Raw genomic sequence first — 19216 nt, 5'->3', positions numbered from 1 at the left:
ACGTTTCAGCAGGCCCAGTCCAGGCTGGTGTGAGTCAGACCCAATAGCCTACAAGGAGACAAACATGGACGTGCCAAATCCTGATGCCCTTCCTAGGAGCCCTCTCTAGGCAAAAGGGCCTCCCTGATTAACACAGAGTCAGAAAAGCAGACCATATTTATCGAATCCTTCATTCATCTCACATTTGTTAAATATTAGTTGCTCTTATAATTCAAACAACCAGGCTAGATTTTTATCCCCTAATTTTTCCCAGTTCTCCTTTGTATTCATGTAATTCTATACTACATTGTTACACAGAGTTGCTGCTTGCAGTTAAACAGAGGCTGCTATTTATGCCTGCAAGAGAACTGACCTCCAGATGTGGGTGTGCTTGTTTTTAAAGCATTTTATTTCCTTTTGAACAGAAGTCACCAAATTAAAGCAAGATATTTTTTTACCCCCATTTTCCGAGTGTAATACAACACAAAACGAAAGTATGTTTAAACACCCTTTCCAAATCAAGTAGAAACCCATCCATCTTAATAGCAACCAGACTGATAGCTCTTCCTACGTGCTATGAACACAGCCGATGTTACAAAGCTGTTTAATCTTCTTTAGAGCGTTTCAGGTAAAAAGCTGTGGCTTTCAAACATGTACAAAGGTGGTCAGAAAAGTAAAAGGCCTCGAAACAGTTTTGCTTAAGGGCCAATGGGATCTGAAGTGACGTCTATAATTTCTCAAGTTCCCAATCTTTCCCTTTTGATGTTCTTAACTATGCAGAAGGGGGGTGTTGCCTTCAGCGTATCTAAAACTTTTAAGCATTTTTGATTTATTCTCCTGCAAAGGTTAGTGTACCTGAGGGTGAAGCTAATGACTGGAGATGCATTGAACCGTAGTTTTACCATAATCACTTTTTTCAACCCCATCATGGGGACAGCTTTACAGGTTCTCCTTCCCTTTTGATGTTCTTAACTATGCAGAAGGGGGGTGTTGCCTTCAGCGTATCTAAAACTTTTAAGCATTTTTGATTTATTCTCCTGCAAAGGTTAGTGTACCTGAGGGTGAAGCTAATGACTGGAGATGCATTGAACCGTAGTTTTACCATAATCACTTTTTTCAACCCCATCATGGGGACAGCTTTACAGGTTCTCCTGGATGTTAAAGAAAAAACCACTGCAACCCCTCAGAGCCTCAAACCACACAACTATTTTAAAAAAGTTTTGGCTTGCTTTCCAAAAGGGTATTGCACCTTTACACTGGTTCATTCCCATGGACTGAGGAAGCTGATGTGTTTTGAAAGCCACATTGTTCTAGAGCTAGTAACCTCAGCGGGCTCACCTAACACCAAAGGAGGCTTATAGCAGAGAACCTTCAAATTGTAGTTGTTTTTACAAGTCTGTCAGATCTCCTAGTAGGATGCGGCTTTCACTATTTACTATTGTCACTCTGAATATAACTAGACCATTTTCTATTAGCAGATACACAAACCCATTTCTTTTAATTTTATGGCACAGATGCATTCTTTGGTGCAATTTAGTACATTTCTGCCACCCAAAAAAAAAAAAAAAAAATCAATGACTCATACAAGTTCAATTCAGCTCATTGATTGAAATAAATGCTAACTTCCTGTATTTATTCCTGCCCTTAAAGTTCAAAACCACCAACACAACATTTTTTTTTCTTTTTGATAGCATGAAGGGGAAGTTTACCTCCTGTCTCATCCTCTCTAATATTATATTGTTGCTTACCTTCACTTGAGAGAGAAAGAGCAGAGAAATATTCTGCATAAGAGGTGAAGCTAAGTAGCACAGGATTTGACTCAGAAGTAGCATATAACATCATGAACACCACAGCTGGAAAACAGGACAAAGCCAGAGATAACGGAGTGCTCCTGCAAAAGTGCATTGCACACACAGAGTAAGGGCCTAAACAGCAAAGGCTGCAGCAAAATTTCTTATCTCCAGTACACCCTGGTCAAGACCTTGAAGCACAGCTCAGGAGGAGGCTGTATTTGTTCTTAATCTTTCCTGCAGGGACATGCTGTCACTGGATTCACTTCCCAGCACTGAGAACAGACAAAGAAGGGTCTCATCCTCATGTGCCTCCAGCACTTAGCCTGGGGCCAGAATGAGGCAGGAGATGTCAGTGTTGCGTACACTTTCGTCAGAAAAATGTACCAACTCATCCCCTCTGTTTTCCTTCTCAGAAACAACATGGCCATCTTCTACTCAGGAGTGCAGTCCTCCCCTGCAGATAGCTCTTCTGAACTTGCCTGCAGCTCTTCAGCAGCTTTAACACTCACACGCTCATCTTTGTTCATGTGACAAAGCCTACAGCGTGCCACGACTGCCCTGGGACAGGGTCTGAACCTGCTGAGCGTGACCTACCTGAGCAGTTGCCCACAGGTCTGCTCTGACTCCAGATGTACACGCGCAAGAGTTACAGGCAACGGGAGATGCCTTCCCAGCAGTCAGTGACAAGCGAGGCTGTATTTCTTCACTCCAGAGCGGCAGACAGTGCTCGGGAAGTGAGCACTGCCTTTAATCACAAATTTATTAGCCCACACTAACTGCAGCCAGAAGGCGTTACTGTTAGCACACACTTTTTTTTCAGTCAGACCTTAATTGGCTATCTGCTGCACTCAAGCCAAAGAAGTATCAACGCCCTGCTCTCAGAGAAGTTGCAATTCATTCTTTTTAACATTAAAAGGGGAAGGGAACCATGTGAACACTGGTGTACTTGACAGCTTACTCATTTAAGTCAACTTCAGTATTTTTACTAGAACCTAGCCCAAAAGCTAAATTTTCTGAAAAAATTTATCTGTTTTCCCTATATCTGCTCAGTAGAGCAATAATGCGGGTATTGCTGTTGCTGTCAGCTCCTAGGAAGGATATTTAAGGAAAAATGGAAGCAGTTGCCTTTCAAGACCCATCCTCTATTCACCTGGCTTCTCCTTGTGATTTGTCAGCACCTAGCTAAAATTAATTCCAGAGAGATGCATAGAGATCTATTGCACTAATTGGCAATTAAGCAGGGAAATAGGGTAGAGTCTGCCAGACTATTAAATATTGACCCACTCCAAAGCCAAGGCAGGTTAATAACAGTCTTATTTTCAACTTTTCCTTATGCTCTCTAGTTTTTAACTTTACCGTGAAGAAAACTTCCCCCCACATCTTTACAATAAAACAAATAATCGAGTTAACCTTTTGTCCTAGCATTTGCCCCAACTTCCAAAATACACGAAACAGCTCTGGAGTTGCAGGTCTGTGCTCATCAACTGATGTCATGTATCCAAAATAGCTCACCTCAAATAAGGGAACACGGAACACTTCAGACTGAAAAAGGCAGTCACACATCTATAGCAGTAAGGGATCTCTAGTCAAACCATGATAAATTTTACCTTTATTTACATTAAAGAGTGTCCTAATGGTGCTCAGGTGATGGCTCATTGGCACTGTTGGGGTTCTTTGAGCCACAGAGCCCTCACCAAGCCTGAGGAGGTAAAGAGGTTATTCTTGTAGCGCTGTACCATCTGCTTTGATGTAGGTTTGTAATAGTACTGAGAGCAGATATTAAAGTGTTGAAGATTTTATAAATGTAACAAACGATGGACTTTTTAGTGTCCTCGAGTTGGAGTATCCATGACAACTCTCCACTGTGCCAAGGGACTTTTAGTCAGATACTGGGAAAGTCACTTATGCCCTGGTTTTCATAAGATGCAGCAAGGTCCTGGTGGGATTTTTCTCTTAATCCCTACATATTTCACAGTCTCCTGCTGTAATGGGAGACAACATCCACAGCTGCGGGGTTCCTCAGTTTCAGCTGGCCCCAGGAGTAGTTATAAAGATCTACCTAGAAAACTGTTCCCAGTTAGCATACATAACTAGCTGCCAAACATCGCACTCGGTTTCAAAACCAAAAAATACCAAAAAACACCACGCAATCTGTTTCCATTGTAACAGCAGTTCAACAAGTACAGAGCCCCAGGAGACATAAAAAATGAAGCACACCAATACACATGCCTCCAATGCCTTTTAGAAACCCTTATCTTTCTGGCCAAGTACTGTGAATCAAGTGGCATGGCGTATCTGTTATTTTTCCCTAAAGAATTACTCTTTATTCTGTCTCATTAGATGATGAGCATTTGGGAGCACGCTTGAATGCACTTCAACACTCAGGGACAGAACCATAGGTCAGATCATAACTTTACAACTTCGATCCATCACTAATTCTGTTTTCCAGAGTGATCTCATAGCACAAGCCTCTGCCTCAGCCAACTACAGCTGCTGTTGCTGCTTGTTACTTTCAAAGAATGAATAGTAGTGGCCTTTTCCCCCCTAATTTCCCAATAGTGAACATTAAAGCACAGTACATAGCCTGATTCTCTTTCTGTGATTAACTGATGTTTTGAATGTGTAAACTGATTTGACCACATACATTATTTACAAGCTTTTGCCTTTTTAATTGTAAAAATAAACCTCTACGGGTTTTAGGATCGTCAGCTGTCTCGGGGGCTCAATGCTATACTGTTTGGCACAAAAGCCCCAGTCTCCAAGCCTCTAACTCATCACTTAAGTATTTACTAAACGTGACATACAAAGTCCCAGTAAAGCCTGTGCAAGCAAGTACTCACATCCTTAAATTTAAACATGCTCAGGTGCTCTGAGCCTGCTACAGATCCACGTTTTAAAGGATTTAAAGGCTCCTGACAGTTGCAAGTCACACTGGCCTGACACTCGTCCTATGGCACGCACACGAAAAAAGGTTGCACAGCTCCAAGAGCAGGCTGCTGAGAGAGTGTAACAGGTCCTGTTGTACACCAGTCTGCTCCCTGGACAGACACCAGAGCTCTGCTTGGGCTGAGAGGCTTCATCTGGGGAGATACACCCTGAAATTATTCTGGGATGGAATGTGAAAGAAGCGTGACCAAGTTTACACCAGAAGTAGGACAGCAAGGCTCCTACAGAGTGAGCGCCGTCACACAGGGGTCCCTTTGACTGCAGGTACCCAGGGGTTATAGCAGCAATAACAGCCCCAGGAGACCAAACTCTGCTCATTTGTTTTGTGTGACGGGTAAGAGGCTAATTAACCAGCCAGCAACACAACCCACCCTACGTGCATTACTTAGAATCCTCAGCAAGACCAGCACAGCAGCATTAGCAACCCTGTACATGACTTGCTCACAGGACACATCTCCAGACAATTCACTGATTTATGCTAATTTTGTCAATAGTTACAGAATGTGCATAGTGTCTATGTGCAGTACAAAAAAACTCAAAGAAGCAAAAAAAAAGAAAACTAAACAAAACCAAAGCCACCCAACAAACATGTTTCCCAAACGCTTTGCATTTGTAACCCTGAGGTTCTCTGCAGTTCAGCAACAGCTTTTAACAACAAAAAAGCCTTATGGAAATCTGGCTCATGACTAGACAGCGCAGGAAAAAACTGTATTCCTACCAGATCTAATTTGATTAGCATTTATATACAGAGCGCTCTGTATTTTGGACAAAAACACTGAAAAAAATAAGTCAGTATGCTTTTCCCTTGTCAAAACAACCCTATAGGCTTGGGCACATTTTGAAATGTTCCCTCCATCAAATAAGAGGCTTTTCCACACTTCTCAAGTTACAAATTAATGAAAAACAGAAACAAAAATCTTTTAAAAAACCAAAACCCTTCTGTGAAGTTGAAGATTATCTTGGAATATAGGTTTTAACTAATACGCTCTTAGAGTCCAAATGATATTTTTAATAAACCTTATAATTTGAAATTTTTACGACTTAAGGGAATTTCATAACTGGGTTCCAAGTATTTTAAAACCAAAGTAAAGAAGAAAGGAAAATGATAACAGAAATTAATTAACGCAATTAAACAGAGTCAATTGAATGCTTTCATGTTCAAACTAATCCAAGCTCTGTGTATTCAACAAATGTGAATGTAAATCAGAAAATTTCCTTTACGTACACTCCTTAAATCTGTAGGTAATTGATTTCATGCATTTTGCATCTTTATTAGGTTACAGTTAACAACATGTTAATATAAACAAGAGACATGACTCCAGTAATGGCTTCACTAAAAGTAAAATACAATGTGAGCGTTGTAAGCGATCCTTCTTGCTGACAATATTGATTTTATACTAAATACTGAGATAGTTGTACAGATCTATGGGCATGTGTTCCTGCAGAGAATTTTGGACAACTGAGGAACATTATAATATAAAGACGTATCACACAGACCTGAGTTTATCAGTTTCGTTTTATGTTGCCTGATAATAGGAAATTAACTGAAAGGAGGCGGTTGAAGGAGGGAAGAGTAGAGATGCAGCTCCTCAGGGCAGCACGAGCCTGGCTGGCTGAAGTGAGACCTTATTCCTCACCCACGGGAGAGAACACTTCAGAGAAGTTATATGCTGCCATATAACTTCGTTTGCACGCTTACTCTGCAATCCTACTGGTTTGCATTCTGAAGTTGTTTTGAGTGACTTTAAAAAGATGCTTTCTATTAAGTGTGCTGAGCAGACAGCAAGTGGTTGTTAGCCCTACCCTGCAGCAGAACTGAGACACACGCAAGCGCAGGGTTCCTCCTGCAACGTGGTGTTGGGACTTCTCACACACCTCTGACAGCTGCAACACTGGAACAACTGGGATAGGTCTAAATCACAATCACAGCTAGCTAATATGCAATTAAAAATCCATTTTCTAGCACCAAGGTAGATTTCACTAATTCAAGATGAAATTAGAAGCTGTATTGACGGTATTTATTTCCTCCAGAAACCTCAGGACTAACAGCTTTCAGCTTTCCCCTTCCACAAGGTCTATGCACTAGGCTGCCTGGCTATCCTGTTCCCATGTGCACACCTACACGATGCCTCAACTTGAAAATATCAGAGAGCCAGCCATGTTACCATTATTGCACCTTGCCATGAATGCCTAAGTCACTCATCATCCCCTCCTGCCTCACCATAAAGACTTGCCTGCTATAGGTTGTTATTCCTTGTCTATTCAATTTAGGTTTAAGACATGCTGTAGGTCAAGTGTCCCTCTGAGGTACTGTGTATGCAGCCTCAAACATCTTGCTGTCAGGAATGTTCCTCTTCCTTGCATTTATTTCATACTGCTCTAGTTTCACCTTGAGTAATCCCTCTTCATATTTTTATCCTTCAAATACTTAGTGTGTTATGTTCCACCCCTCCCTCCATCACCCTCAGCACCTTCTAGCAATTTTCCTTATTAATCAAATCCTTCAGGCTCCTGTTAATTTCTTAGCTACTGTTCTCTGACCTTCTTCTCAATTACAATAACTTCACTGTGATGAAGTAATCAGAACATAATTTATTTTGGGTGCACTTCTGTAAATAATTTATATAGAGAAGCACAGCCAAGTGGATCAAGTGGCATTCATTTAGGCAACGCACTCAGTTCTGATGCCCAGACACGCACCCCACCAAGCACAAGAGTTTTTGCATGCTGTTTGCAAACTGCCCACAGTTAACTGGCTAGCTCCTCCAACAGAGCGGTGACAGGGATGGTTGTCTGACAAGTTGAATGACGCAACCAGTTGCCACCCTACAGTTTCTGTTCAAAGCCACTGACACTCTCCTTTTGTAATGAACACTTACACCGAACGGGGATTTTTTTGTCTGGAAGATGACATGAGATTTACTCACGGGAGATCCTGGAGACTTCAGTCATCAAGAAAAGAGCAAGAACAGGTCAACAGTAAAGAAGGATGAAGCGTAAGTCATCCTGCCTATTCTGTCCCCTGCAGTTCTTCTGTGGATGGAAGGGAGCCTGGAATTTGCAATAATAACGGATGCAATCCTGTTCCTTCCTCTCTAGGACTGGATTTATGTCCCTGGGCTGAGAGACTCCTCACATATTCCTTCTGCAATTCAACTTTCAGCACATTGTTTACATTTCCAATGGCTCCATCCCTGATGTATTTCAAATGCCATAGAACCAGGAATTCTGCATGTACAACAAAATCCAAATGTACTCACAGATTATGAGGGTTGATCAAGAAGAATGAATGAGACACCCAATTATATGTAAGGAAAACAAAAATCTAGACAATAATGGAAGGGAAAAATAACTGTTTATTTACTAAGGTAATTTTAATGTATGCTAAGGAGGGAGAATTGAATGCTTTTCTCTTCAAACTAATGCAAAGCCTGTAGTTAACAAGTCTATAGACAAATCAGATTTCATATATGTACATTTCTTTAATGTATAGTTAACAGTAACATAGAATGTCTTGCTTGAAGAAATAAATTCCTGTTTAAAAGATTTATTTCTCAGTGTTACTGTAAAACCAGTTTTCCTTGAGTCTGTAGTATTTTCAGTAGACAACTCTTGCTCTTCAGTAAGATCAATCAAGCCAAGAACAAGAGCAGAAGATACAAGAGCACTGTTTACAAGCTCTCAGTTAGACGGGATCTGAAGTACCCTTCTGCACCAAATCAGGCTGCAGTGCAGCACCCTCAGTCAATGCTGATCGTTTGGCACTTCACTGCCTAAATCACATTACACACACACACACCCCGCCTTAACGTCACCGCACACGTTTGGTTCTCTCTGCACTATGCACAGTTCACATTTCTGGACAGGTGAAAAGGACAGTGTAGCACTAGGCAGGTGTCTATTATATGCCAAAGTTCACCAAGCTTTCCTCTTTACCCACAGATCCTGGAGCCATTTCAGTTTCTAGTTCTCATGAGCTGAAATTCTGCATTCTTGTTCATGTACTTTCTTAAGCTATTTTTAAAAAAAAGCACATCACATACACCAAAATACTCTCCTTTTCACATACCCATCCCACGATGTCTGGAACACAGCTTTCTCCAGAACAGACAGGAAGAGCTTCCCAGATTCATTTTACCATATGAATCAATTTGAAATGTTCTTGCTAGATGATGAGGAAAACAGTTTTACACTTGGAAAGTAAGGGTAAGTTTGAGATGGTTGCAAAGAGAAAAATCACTGCTCCTGACAACATTCAGCAATGTCCTTAGGGGTTTTGGAACGTAGACTTGGCAACAAGAGCAACATTGAAAGGACTATCACTCAATAGCTGACTGAAATAAATGTTAGTTTCTGTTACTATGAGCCAGCTGGGTTTATCCTTGTCAAGAATATCATGCATGGTTGGGCCACGGTGTAACACATCAGGGAAATGATTCAAACCAGAGATCTTAGAAGCCAGCCCATGCCATCTGTAACACCAAGTGTCATATATAAAGTTTGCTCTGCAGAGATTTAACTAACATGAAAAATTGGTTTTCCAACTGAATACCAGTGGTAAAACTTCTCTACTTCCTTTTCCCAATGTAAACATGCAATTTTGCTTTGTGTAAAACAGCACAACATAAAGTTCTCTCCAAAAATCCATCCTCTCATGTCCATTCAGGAACAAATAGCTTGGCAAGGCTCTGTAATGGTCATGCTTTTAGTTGCTCAGTACCAGTTCTGGTGGTGTAAAAAAGGGGAGAGGTGCAGGCAGGGGGGAAAAAAAAAAATCACCTTTTTACTGTTGATACACTTCAAAGACCAAGAGGACATGCAAGAATTGGTAGAAGTGATCAGGTGGGTGCCTGTATTGCTGAGGTTTTCCATGCAGAATTGCAGTTTGGGCAAGGGTGCTGAAAGCACTTCACTCCCACAGCAAAGCCTGGAGAGCCCCTTCCCCTCAAGTGTTTTTGCACCTTTGCCTCAACTTGCCTAAGCAAAATAGCTGAACCACCCATGCCCTCTTTGGTTGTGTCCTTTTAGTGTCTGCTCACTGTGCCTCATACGTTTATGCAATTTCCAGCCAATCTGCACTAGGAAGATGACTTCTCTTCCTTCTTTTCAGGGGTGGAAGTGTCAATTACTTCCATTGATTTATACCAAGATCTGCTTTCTACTCCTGACTGATGTTCTTTTACAGAAGGAACTAGACCTCGACCTCTTTGTAATTTCCTTACGACATTTGCTAAGCATAAGTTCAATCCGAAAGACCCATTTCTACCACTATAACTACCCCTGTGTCCCCCTACCCCACCCTTTCCCGAAGTGCACGGTTTCGCTATCATCTTCAATTTGACCTGCCAGAATGCAACTCATTGCAAAAACTTTCTGAACAACATCTCAGAGTAAGACCATGGAGACAGACTAGTAAGGTCTTGGACTCTGGTTAAGCCACCAACCAACATCTCCACTATCGCGATACCTGTTTCCCAACCTTGGCAAAGGTTTGTGCACCCGTTCACAGTGCTATGACAAAGTCAGACCTGAGGGAGTTATTTGGTAGACACCTATGATGGTTGTGCCCACTCACTGACAAGGGAGATTTAACTGAAATCGCACAAAGTGGAATAAATTCAGGGAGCAAAGATTATGTTGTTCCAACCTTCGACTAATGAACAATCTGGGAATTAAGGCTCTTGCATTGAATGTAGAAGAAAAGGAAAATTTCAATTCAACATTTGAAATTACTCATTTTTGCTCTCAGAAGTATTAAAATATTTTCATCTCAATTGTTATTTCTGATGAAGAAAGATTTTTTAAATTATTATTATTTCACAATGTTTTCTATATGGAAGAGTGGCTTCTCTTCCAATCTTTTTTTTTTTTTTTTAAAGCCATAAAGTGCTACCCTTCTATTCACTGCATGAAAATGATCAGTGTATTTTTTTAAAATGTGAAAGAGTAAAAGAAAGCTAACAATAACTAAGACACACTCTGCAACATTATTTCCACCTTCATTCCACCTACCAGACTTTATTTATTATTGCAGTTTCCTTTCCTCCTGGAAGAGCCAAGTAAAGGTAAGTATGTGTACATTTATATACAGTGAGCAGCACAAAGCCAGAGAAATAGAAATAGCAAAAAGAGTACACAGGGAAGTATGGCCAGGAGAAATAAAACCAGCAGGTTTGAGTATTGGAAGTGCAGAAAATATGAAAGCAGAGAAAAAAATGATACTGCTGACACCCTTTTCCAGATGAAGCATATCTGGTACATCTGACTCTTGTTGTCAACTGGAATAAGAAGATATAAAAGGAAACAAGATATGACGTACGCTTGTGTTATTGCATATACCTAGGGAAAGTTTTTATCTGCTTCTTGGGTAAAGAGAGAATACCTACTTCTTCATGCTTATTGTGAGCATTCTGAGTTGCCTAAATCCACTGATAATATCAGAACTTGTTTTGGAGATTCAGAATGGTTTACTTACATGTATGTAATTTGAGCCAGGAGATGAGATGAGCTAATCAGACTGTAATCATTGCAACATCATCTCATGTATTGAAAACCCTTGTTTTTTAACTAGCTTCTGACTGTCGTATTTTATTTCTTCAAAAACAACCAGTCTACACTTCAGATACACAGGTTTACAACTGTAGGTATGAGGGTTTCCTTACAGAACTCCTTAATCAATTTGGGACCTATACCAGGAAATAACCTGGTAATAATAGATTTAGGACACCAAAAAAAACCAAAAACCAACCAAACAAAAAACCCCCCAAAATTTCTAGATTTTTTCTACTCAACTCCACTGCAAAGCAATAACAATATTGAGACAACTGTTTAGCAGGGTTGCTTCCTTTCCAAGGCAATCAGAACAGCCACAAGAAAGCCTCGTTGTACAAAACCTGCCTCCCTCACCCCTTTGCCCAGCCCTAAAAAAGGTCCCACAGAAACCCAAGCCCTGCTGTCCTCCCTTGTGTTCCCTCCCACTGTGCACAGCCACGAGCAGAGCATCAAGGACGGTGAGTGCACCAGGTATCGGTCAGCCTGTGATGCCAGGCATACACAGAGGCTTACAGCAATACCAGCATCGAGCCTCAGCGCCATACCCACTTTTGTCGGTCAGGAGTTGCCTCTCCCGAGCTTGGCAAAGACCCCAATACCAGCGTTTCACCAGACTGACAACCAAGCACTCAAGTTCAATTTCTAGTTCAGCTATTAGTTGACCACAGGCTAATGGGGAAAAATTATACCAATTCCCTTATAAGTGCTTTTAGATTCACAGAGAGATAAAAGCTAAGAAATTATTATCAATAGAAGACACAGATGATCTTTGAATTGCTCTGCTTTTTGCCTGAGCCCTTGTCCTTATACAACTTCTCATATGCTAGAAGAGAGTCCAGCACTCCTGAAAGCAGCATCAGCTCAGGGAAGACACAGTTTTCCTACTTAATTTTCTGTGGTTTACCCTTCCCTTTAGCCCTCCTTTCAAACTCATTGCTGAAAACACCCCAGCCTTATCTCAGCAAATTTACTTGAGCAACTTTGTCCTACGTATTAAGGTTTTAGCAAATGTTTTGTTTTCCCATTAAAGGGCCTGCCACAGAATGACAGCCTTGAAAGATGCCAGACAGGCTTTGATATTTTCGTCTGCTTCAGAAAAAACAGCCAAACTCAGACTTGTTAGTTGTAGTCACTTTTGAGGAAGTGAATGAAAAGGTAAGTGGGTTATGTCGAGCAATAAACATAATGGTAATGAGATATTCTCATCCTCGGGTCTTCTGAGCTTATCTTCTCCCCAGCAGAAATCGCCTCGTTACTTGTATCACACCCAACAAAAGTCGAGAATAGGATATGTGGCGCTACTCTGGGAGACTTGCTTAAAAATTACAGTGTAAATGAAATCACAAAGCTCCTTAGGCCCAACGGTAGAGAAAGGATGGCACATTAGGGAACAAGAGTAAGGTTTGTGCGGTTAGAATTGGCACTTCCTGCAGCAGGAGTGGCAAACATCTGAAGAGTCAGTGATATTAAAAGGGTCAGTTGACATCTGCATCAGCTGCATGGCACAGCTAGCTCAAGGAGGGAGGATTTCTCGGGTTGGATCAGGGTGTCAAGGCTGGTACATACTAAGTGTGCTGTATAGTACTTCATCCTTTCCAGTCTTAGCTGGAAAGATCTCTCCCTCCCAAGGACATCTAGTATTTTACATGAACTTGCTCTTGACAGGCGTAGACCTGGAGGAGGAAATTAGGTTTTCAGGCGTAAGAAGTTAGAAATCCAACGGAGTTCCTTTGTGCACACACACCACCTAATCATTCAGGCATTTTAAGAGCTGGACAGACACTTGTCCCAGCGCCTTATCTCAGTACAAACGAACTCTTGCACATATGGCTAGCGGTAGCATCTTCAAGGTCTTACAAAGAGAAATATAAGAACAGATTTACATCATCAAGAGCCTGTAGCTGGCAGCAGCCATGACTTCGGTGTGCTCAGGGAGACAAGAGAAACAGTGCCAAACAATGAAGCTGTAATGGGAGAATCAGATACCCCCCATGTGCTTCAAGTAAATGTCATACCCAGGCATAATGCCAAGACCAGTTTTTCAGTACCACTAATGACTATTTCACTAAGGTTTTAATTAGAGAACCACAGGAAAAGCAACTCTTGACTTGGCCCTGGCCAGCACTGAGGATCCAGTTCCTCATCCTGGTTCATGCAGACCAACTTTGGCACATGGATCCCTGTGTGTTTAAGTTCAAGGTTCATCTTGGATTAACAGAAAATTGAGAGACATTTTTTCAATCAAGAACATTGTGAACTAAGTTCACAAAAACCCCACACACCTCAGAAGCACAGTCAGAAAGAGCAAGATCCTTGCAGATGGCAGAAAGGTCATGTAAAGACGACACTACCCTAAGGCTTCACAGTGAACTTGTACCCCAGGTGGACCATGTACTACTCCAGCAGGCTGACTGCACAGGTAGTACAGAACAGGCCAAAAACACCTTCGAGGACCAGCTTGCAAAAGTTGTGACATCTAATCAGTCCTTTGTCAAACGTGTCCTAGGTAGTAGCTTGCTAGAGAATGTGCAGGACCAGTGGATGATCAAGGCAGAAAAGGAGCTTTCACAGAAGCTAAAGATACAATAAACATTATTTTATTTTCAGTTGGAAGGTTTCAGCGCTAGAAGTCTTCCCTGCACAAGACAGTGGGAGCTAGTGGCCTTGGAAGACCTGCCTGAATTTGAAATGCCAGTGGAAGAGGTTATATCAAGATAGTCAGCACTAACTGTGCCAAATGACAAGCAGAAAACACTGTTCAATCAAGAGTTTGAAATTATTTCAAAGAACTGAACTTCTATCTTTTATACCATTTGTTTAATATCTGATTTTGTCCCCATGTTTAATCTTGCAAGGGAGCTTTAAGCTGACCTTGCTAGGAAGCCACAAATACAACCTCCAAATTACTGTTCGCAAGGAAGCACCTCTTTAAAATATTTTGCTATGTGCACCATAAAAAAAATGCATGAAATGAAAAAAAGCACAAGACCTCGCTTTCTGACTTGCAAAGGTCTTCATTATGGAATAGTTCCAGTTACTAGGGTTTTCAAAGTAGGCTAAAGTAGTCAGATATGCAAATCCCTCCAAAAGGTTAATTGGGTATCTGCTAACTCCTTCATGGGTGCCTTTGAAATCCTATATTCATGACAGGAGGACCCATTTATCAATTCCAATGCTACTCTCTTCTGCGACAAAACTGAAAAAGTTTACAGGGGTGCAGAGATGGAGCTGCGTAGATTGGATTTCTCTCTCCTACTCTCATTCATCCAAATTTTGGCACTTCCTGAAATAGTTTAGGTGAATCATCCAGTATAACACTTCTCTCCCCACTAAGTACAGACTGGACCCAGTGACCTGGTTTGGGATGGAGATTTAACTGGAGTGGTGTACAAGTTTGCTTGGGAGTTCTCTCACCCGTGTCCCTGATGAACACCTTCCATCTCAGCAGAGCAATGTGGTCTTAAAAGAGCAGGTGTCAGCTCCTTTTCTCTAATTTTGTTCCTGCACTCTTCACTGCAGCCAAATCCTATGCCTGACTCTGCCAAGCGGTTGTAAAATCGCAAGTTACCATTAAAACAGCAAAAAGTTATAGCTACCGCTGCCAACGTAACATAAATTAACTGCAGTATCTCGGACTGTATTATAAACAGCTACATATTGCGGCACTCAGGATATTTAATTATCTTCTTAATGTATCTCGCTCAGAGTTTTGAAGATCGATTCACATCAGTAATTAACATTGCACCACCTGACCTGAAAAGAGCCTGTCCCTCCCAGCACACACCCTCGGGCAGGCCCCGAGAGCTGAAAACCGGGAGCAAACAATTAACTACAACCACCTAGTCTGCAGTTGAATACGTTCTTTCTTGTTCTGAACTCAACCAGTTGCTTCTAAGCTCACATGTACCGGGTAGAAGTGAATTTACCTTCTCTTACAATTTGATACTAGTGTGCCTTACAAACCTGGACATTTGAAGTAGCAAATGTGAATTTTGGGAACTAGTCTTCTACGATCTAACTCCCCCTGAGCTATCCATAACTTGAACCTAAATTTTCAAATGCTACAGCTGATAGCGAGAAATACTCGTCTTCACCTTTTGAACTAACAGGTTGCCAAACACAGCAGAATGGACACAGAGTTCTAAATGCACAAGGACACTGCTCACAATTAGAATTCATTTCTTGGTAAAATACATAAAAAGCAAAGTTACTTCAATAAGATACTTTCAGATCTCTAAAAGGTTGGAGGCAGTTTAAATTCTCATGATGCAAGTGCACTTGAACTCAGTCCTTTCTGTTAGTCTCTGATCTATTTGCTTTTTTGCATTTCCCATAGGACATGCCACTACAGTTTTCCCTTGATGTTTGCCATTTCTGAAAGCCCCGAGGAAATTATAAGAATAGCCTAATACAGATGAAAAATGAAGCAATCAATATGCACTAAAATGGAAAATTGCATACATGTATATTATATTAACTACACAGAAATACATCTTCCAGGAGACTTTACAGTAATTGTTGCAAAAATAAATCACACCCAAAAGTGCTTATTAATGTTATGGGAAATAATGTGGCTTTTAATGTAATTTTTACTGATGGCTTACTAATTTATTTTTGAGTATGCTATAATTAGTAGCCTTTGCAACAATTCAGGATAAAAAAAAATAGAAATCAGAGGCTATGTAGGTCAACACCAATGCTGTTTATGATTTTAAAAAGGAAAACAAATCCTAAAGGATTCTAAAGGCTGCTTACTCAAAAATTGCAGATTCCCAGCTACACAAACCCTTAATTACAAGATAAAGTCTGAACTGGAGATGTTAATAGTATTGTTAGGTATTGAGAATGAGGGGGGAACCCAAGACAGCCTCAACATTTACCAAATGCATTTTGAGCAATTCTTAATTCAGCGTTTTCTGTAGATGTTTTGACAATACCACAAGAAATGACAAATAATGGAAGACTAGAAGATTCTATAGAATAGAAGACAGAAGTCAAATAGAGAAGGCTATTCCTGTTATTTTCTCATAGATGCATAAACCTGCCCATTTATCCTAAGGTTCATATATCCTCGGATAACAATTTAAGCAAAAGCCACTATTCATCCATGAAGCCAAGGAGCCACTCATCCCTCATTAGCAAACGGAGACACATCCTGCTTTTCCATCTGTGGCTCATTTTCGTGGCTATGGCCTTTAAACAGGAGCTTTGCCCCAAGATGATTCTCAAAGAGAGACACATTAATACAACCAACCTCATTAGCATGTATTCAGCTGCCTTCAGTCAAAAATACAACTGCCTAATTTGTACTTTTATCCATAGCCAAAAGTGACAGTTTGAGGCATTACAGTAAACACGTGAATGCTCTTCACTAATGAAGTAATAGATTTCTAAATTTCTATACAGGTATATTATGCTAATATCAGATAGAAATGTATGGTTATGAATAATATTAAGCTCTATTTACTTGATATGTTCTCAAACAGGATATAATAATCTCTCAAGCTTCCCCTAATCTATATATCCTCTTAAGAAGGAGATTAATTTTCATGCTCATTCATAAGCAAGTCACAGAGCCTATGTAACAAATATTATCCAAATACATCCAAAGAATGTCTCATTTTTAACCCAGGAAACATCTTCTCCAGAGGCCAAAGAGTCCCTTGTGGACAAGAAAAAAATGTTTAACTTTCTGAGCTATGCTTCCTAAAATATTTCTCCGTACAGACTCAAGAATATGAGTATGATGTATTATAAGAAGTTATTACACACACTGTGGATAAGGGTCATTGAAGTTTCTCCCTGAGGCACTGTGAACTTCTGCATCTCTGTATACTATTAATGTATTTCAGTAGATTACTGAAGACATTAGGGGGCCATTACACTTCCTCTACCCCTGAAGTTAGAAGGAAACAACTGCTGGTAACAGCACATTTTCCTTCAACTTTTCAAAGCTTTTCCTGCCTGACAGCCTAACATAACTGCAGGAAACCGAGTACAGAATACGGTGCCTTTTGGCGTACCTTTACCCTCTTCCTGCATGTGAGGACCTATACTTGTGAGAAGACGAAGGATGTGGGAGCCCTGTTACATTACTCAGAGGTTCGTTTTAGGAGGTGCTGCTCGGGAAAGGGTCGGATGCGGGTGCAGACAGACTTCTATTCCAGCAGCCTCCCCTACCTGCTTTCTGAACGCCAGAGTCTCTACGTGTTTGTTCTACACTTCTCCCTGCACTGCTCTAACAACTGTATCGAAAGCAAACAGGAAGATAAAGGCCATTTTAAAGAGACATGACCGCATATCGCAGTAGCGTGATCCGCAAGAACCTCGTGTGTGGCTGCAGGACCAAGATAGCCACTTGTGCAAGACAGATGAATTCTCTGCAATCTAAAAGCAGATAAAAGAATACAGATGTTAGCCCCAGTATTTAATTTACTACTGGGAAGTGTTCAACTGTTACTGGAGTGACTGTGGTACAAAAAAAATCCTATTCAGCAATGAAAGAATATTATCTCCCTCATATTATTCACAGCCATTATGTGTTCCTTGTTCTAGTCATTCTTGAACAGATGTTGGAGCTGGAGGCTTGCAGCCAGTTTCTCAGTTTTAACCAATATATTTGATATGCTTCGGCATGGACTTCTAAAACCAGAAGCCTCTCTAATCCAGTGTGGAAAGCCCTCTGATTTTTAACATAAAAATGAATACTTGGTCTTCCCACTAACAAGACTTCTTGAAAAAAGAAAGTGGAGTTAGCAATATGCTCTGCAGCATTTTTCCAATATTCTTTCATGAATACTTAAATAACAATTTTAGGCTTAAAGATATTTTCTAGTTTCCCATATTTAGAAAGTTTTGGGCAGGAAATAATTTGATCATCTAGTATTAATACACAGCATTAGGCAACATGTTCATACCTATTGTTCATTAAATACCCTCTCTAGAAACTAAAACAATTTAATTACCTTTTAACACCTCTCTTTTACTATCACAGTGAATTCAGTTTGTCAGAAGAGATTAAACTTAGGAATCCTATTAAACATCACAGGCTTGTTTTAATTTCAGAACACCCCTTCTGGCCGCAATGCAGACTGCATTAGGGCCAAGGCTAAGTAAAAAGGCAAAGGCTGTGTTTTCTTGTGACCACTCACTAGCCCCACTGTGTAGCACAGGGGATCAGGGTTTGGGTATTTGCAATCTAAGCTAAGGGAGAAGAGCCTTGGTGCAGCCCCACATGCTCCCAGCTAGCAAAGCCACTACCAGTAACAGCAGCAAGCCTGCAAGTTGCTTTACAGAGGTCTGCCATGGCTTCCTCTCCTCGGCAATTTCAAATGGCTGTAGGCAAGATGCTGAGCACCAAGGTGGAGAGCCAGCACAGGCACTGGGAACAAGAAAAGGGAGAGAAAAGGGCTGACTTCAGCAGCAGCGCTGCAGAGCTGGTATGGGAAGAGGGCTGGGGCTAAACTTGGAAGTAGTGAAGAACTGAAATTGGGGTAAAGCTCAAGCGTGTTCCCTGTTTTCAACACCTCACTTTTCCTTTCCTTTAGATGCAGCCTTGGAAGACGAGGTCTAAAGCTGTTAGCACAACTTTCCGACTTGCATCCACTCCTGCACAACTGCCTCTACAGCAGAGTGCCGGCTTTATAAACCAGTGTGCGGAAATCAGATGTGGGTCCCCCTGTTTTCTCTACCTCACCCATCCTGCAAAGATTCAGGTAGCCCTGAGTTCTCTCTGGGTCACCTAAGGAATCACAAATTCCAGATTTCTCATTCTCTTGGACCTGCTGCTATTGTAGGTGCCATTGATCAAGAATAATGCAGTTGCAAAAGGGGTCATTTACTTCCTTTCTTAGAGAACATCTTTGAAAAGGTGAAATTGATGCAGACACTAGCTTTTGAAGACTTCCCACTGGGAAATGCCAGTTTTCCATTAGTTTTGTTTACTA

Source organism: Eurypyga helias, unplaced genomic scaffold (assembly GCF_000690775.1).
Source record: "Eurypyga helias isolate BGI_N326 unplaced genomic scaffold, ASM69077v1 scaffold7622, whole genome shotgun sequence".
NCBI classification, from domain to species: Eukaryota; Metazoa; Chordata; class Aves; order Eurypygiformes; family Eurypygidae; genus Eurypyga; species Eurypyga helias.
Note: the sequence above shows the minus strand (reverse complement) of the source record.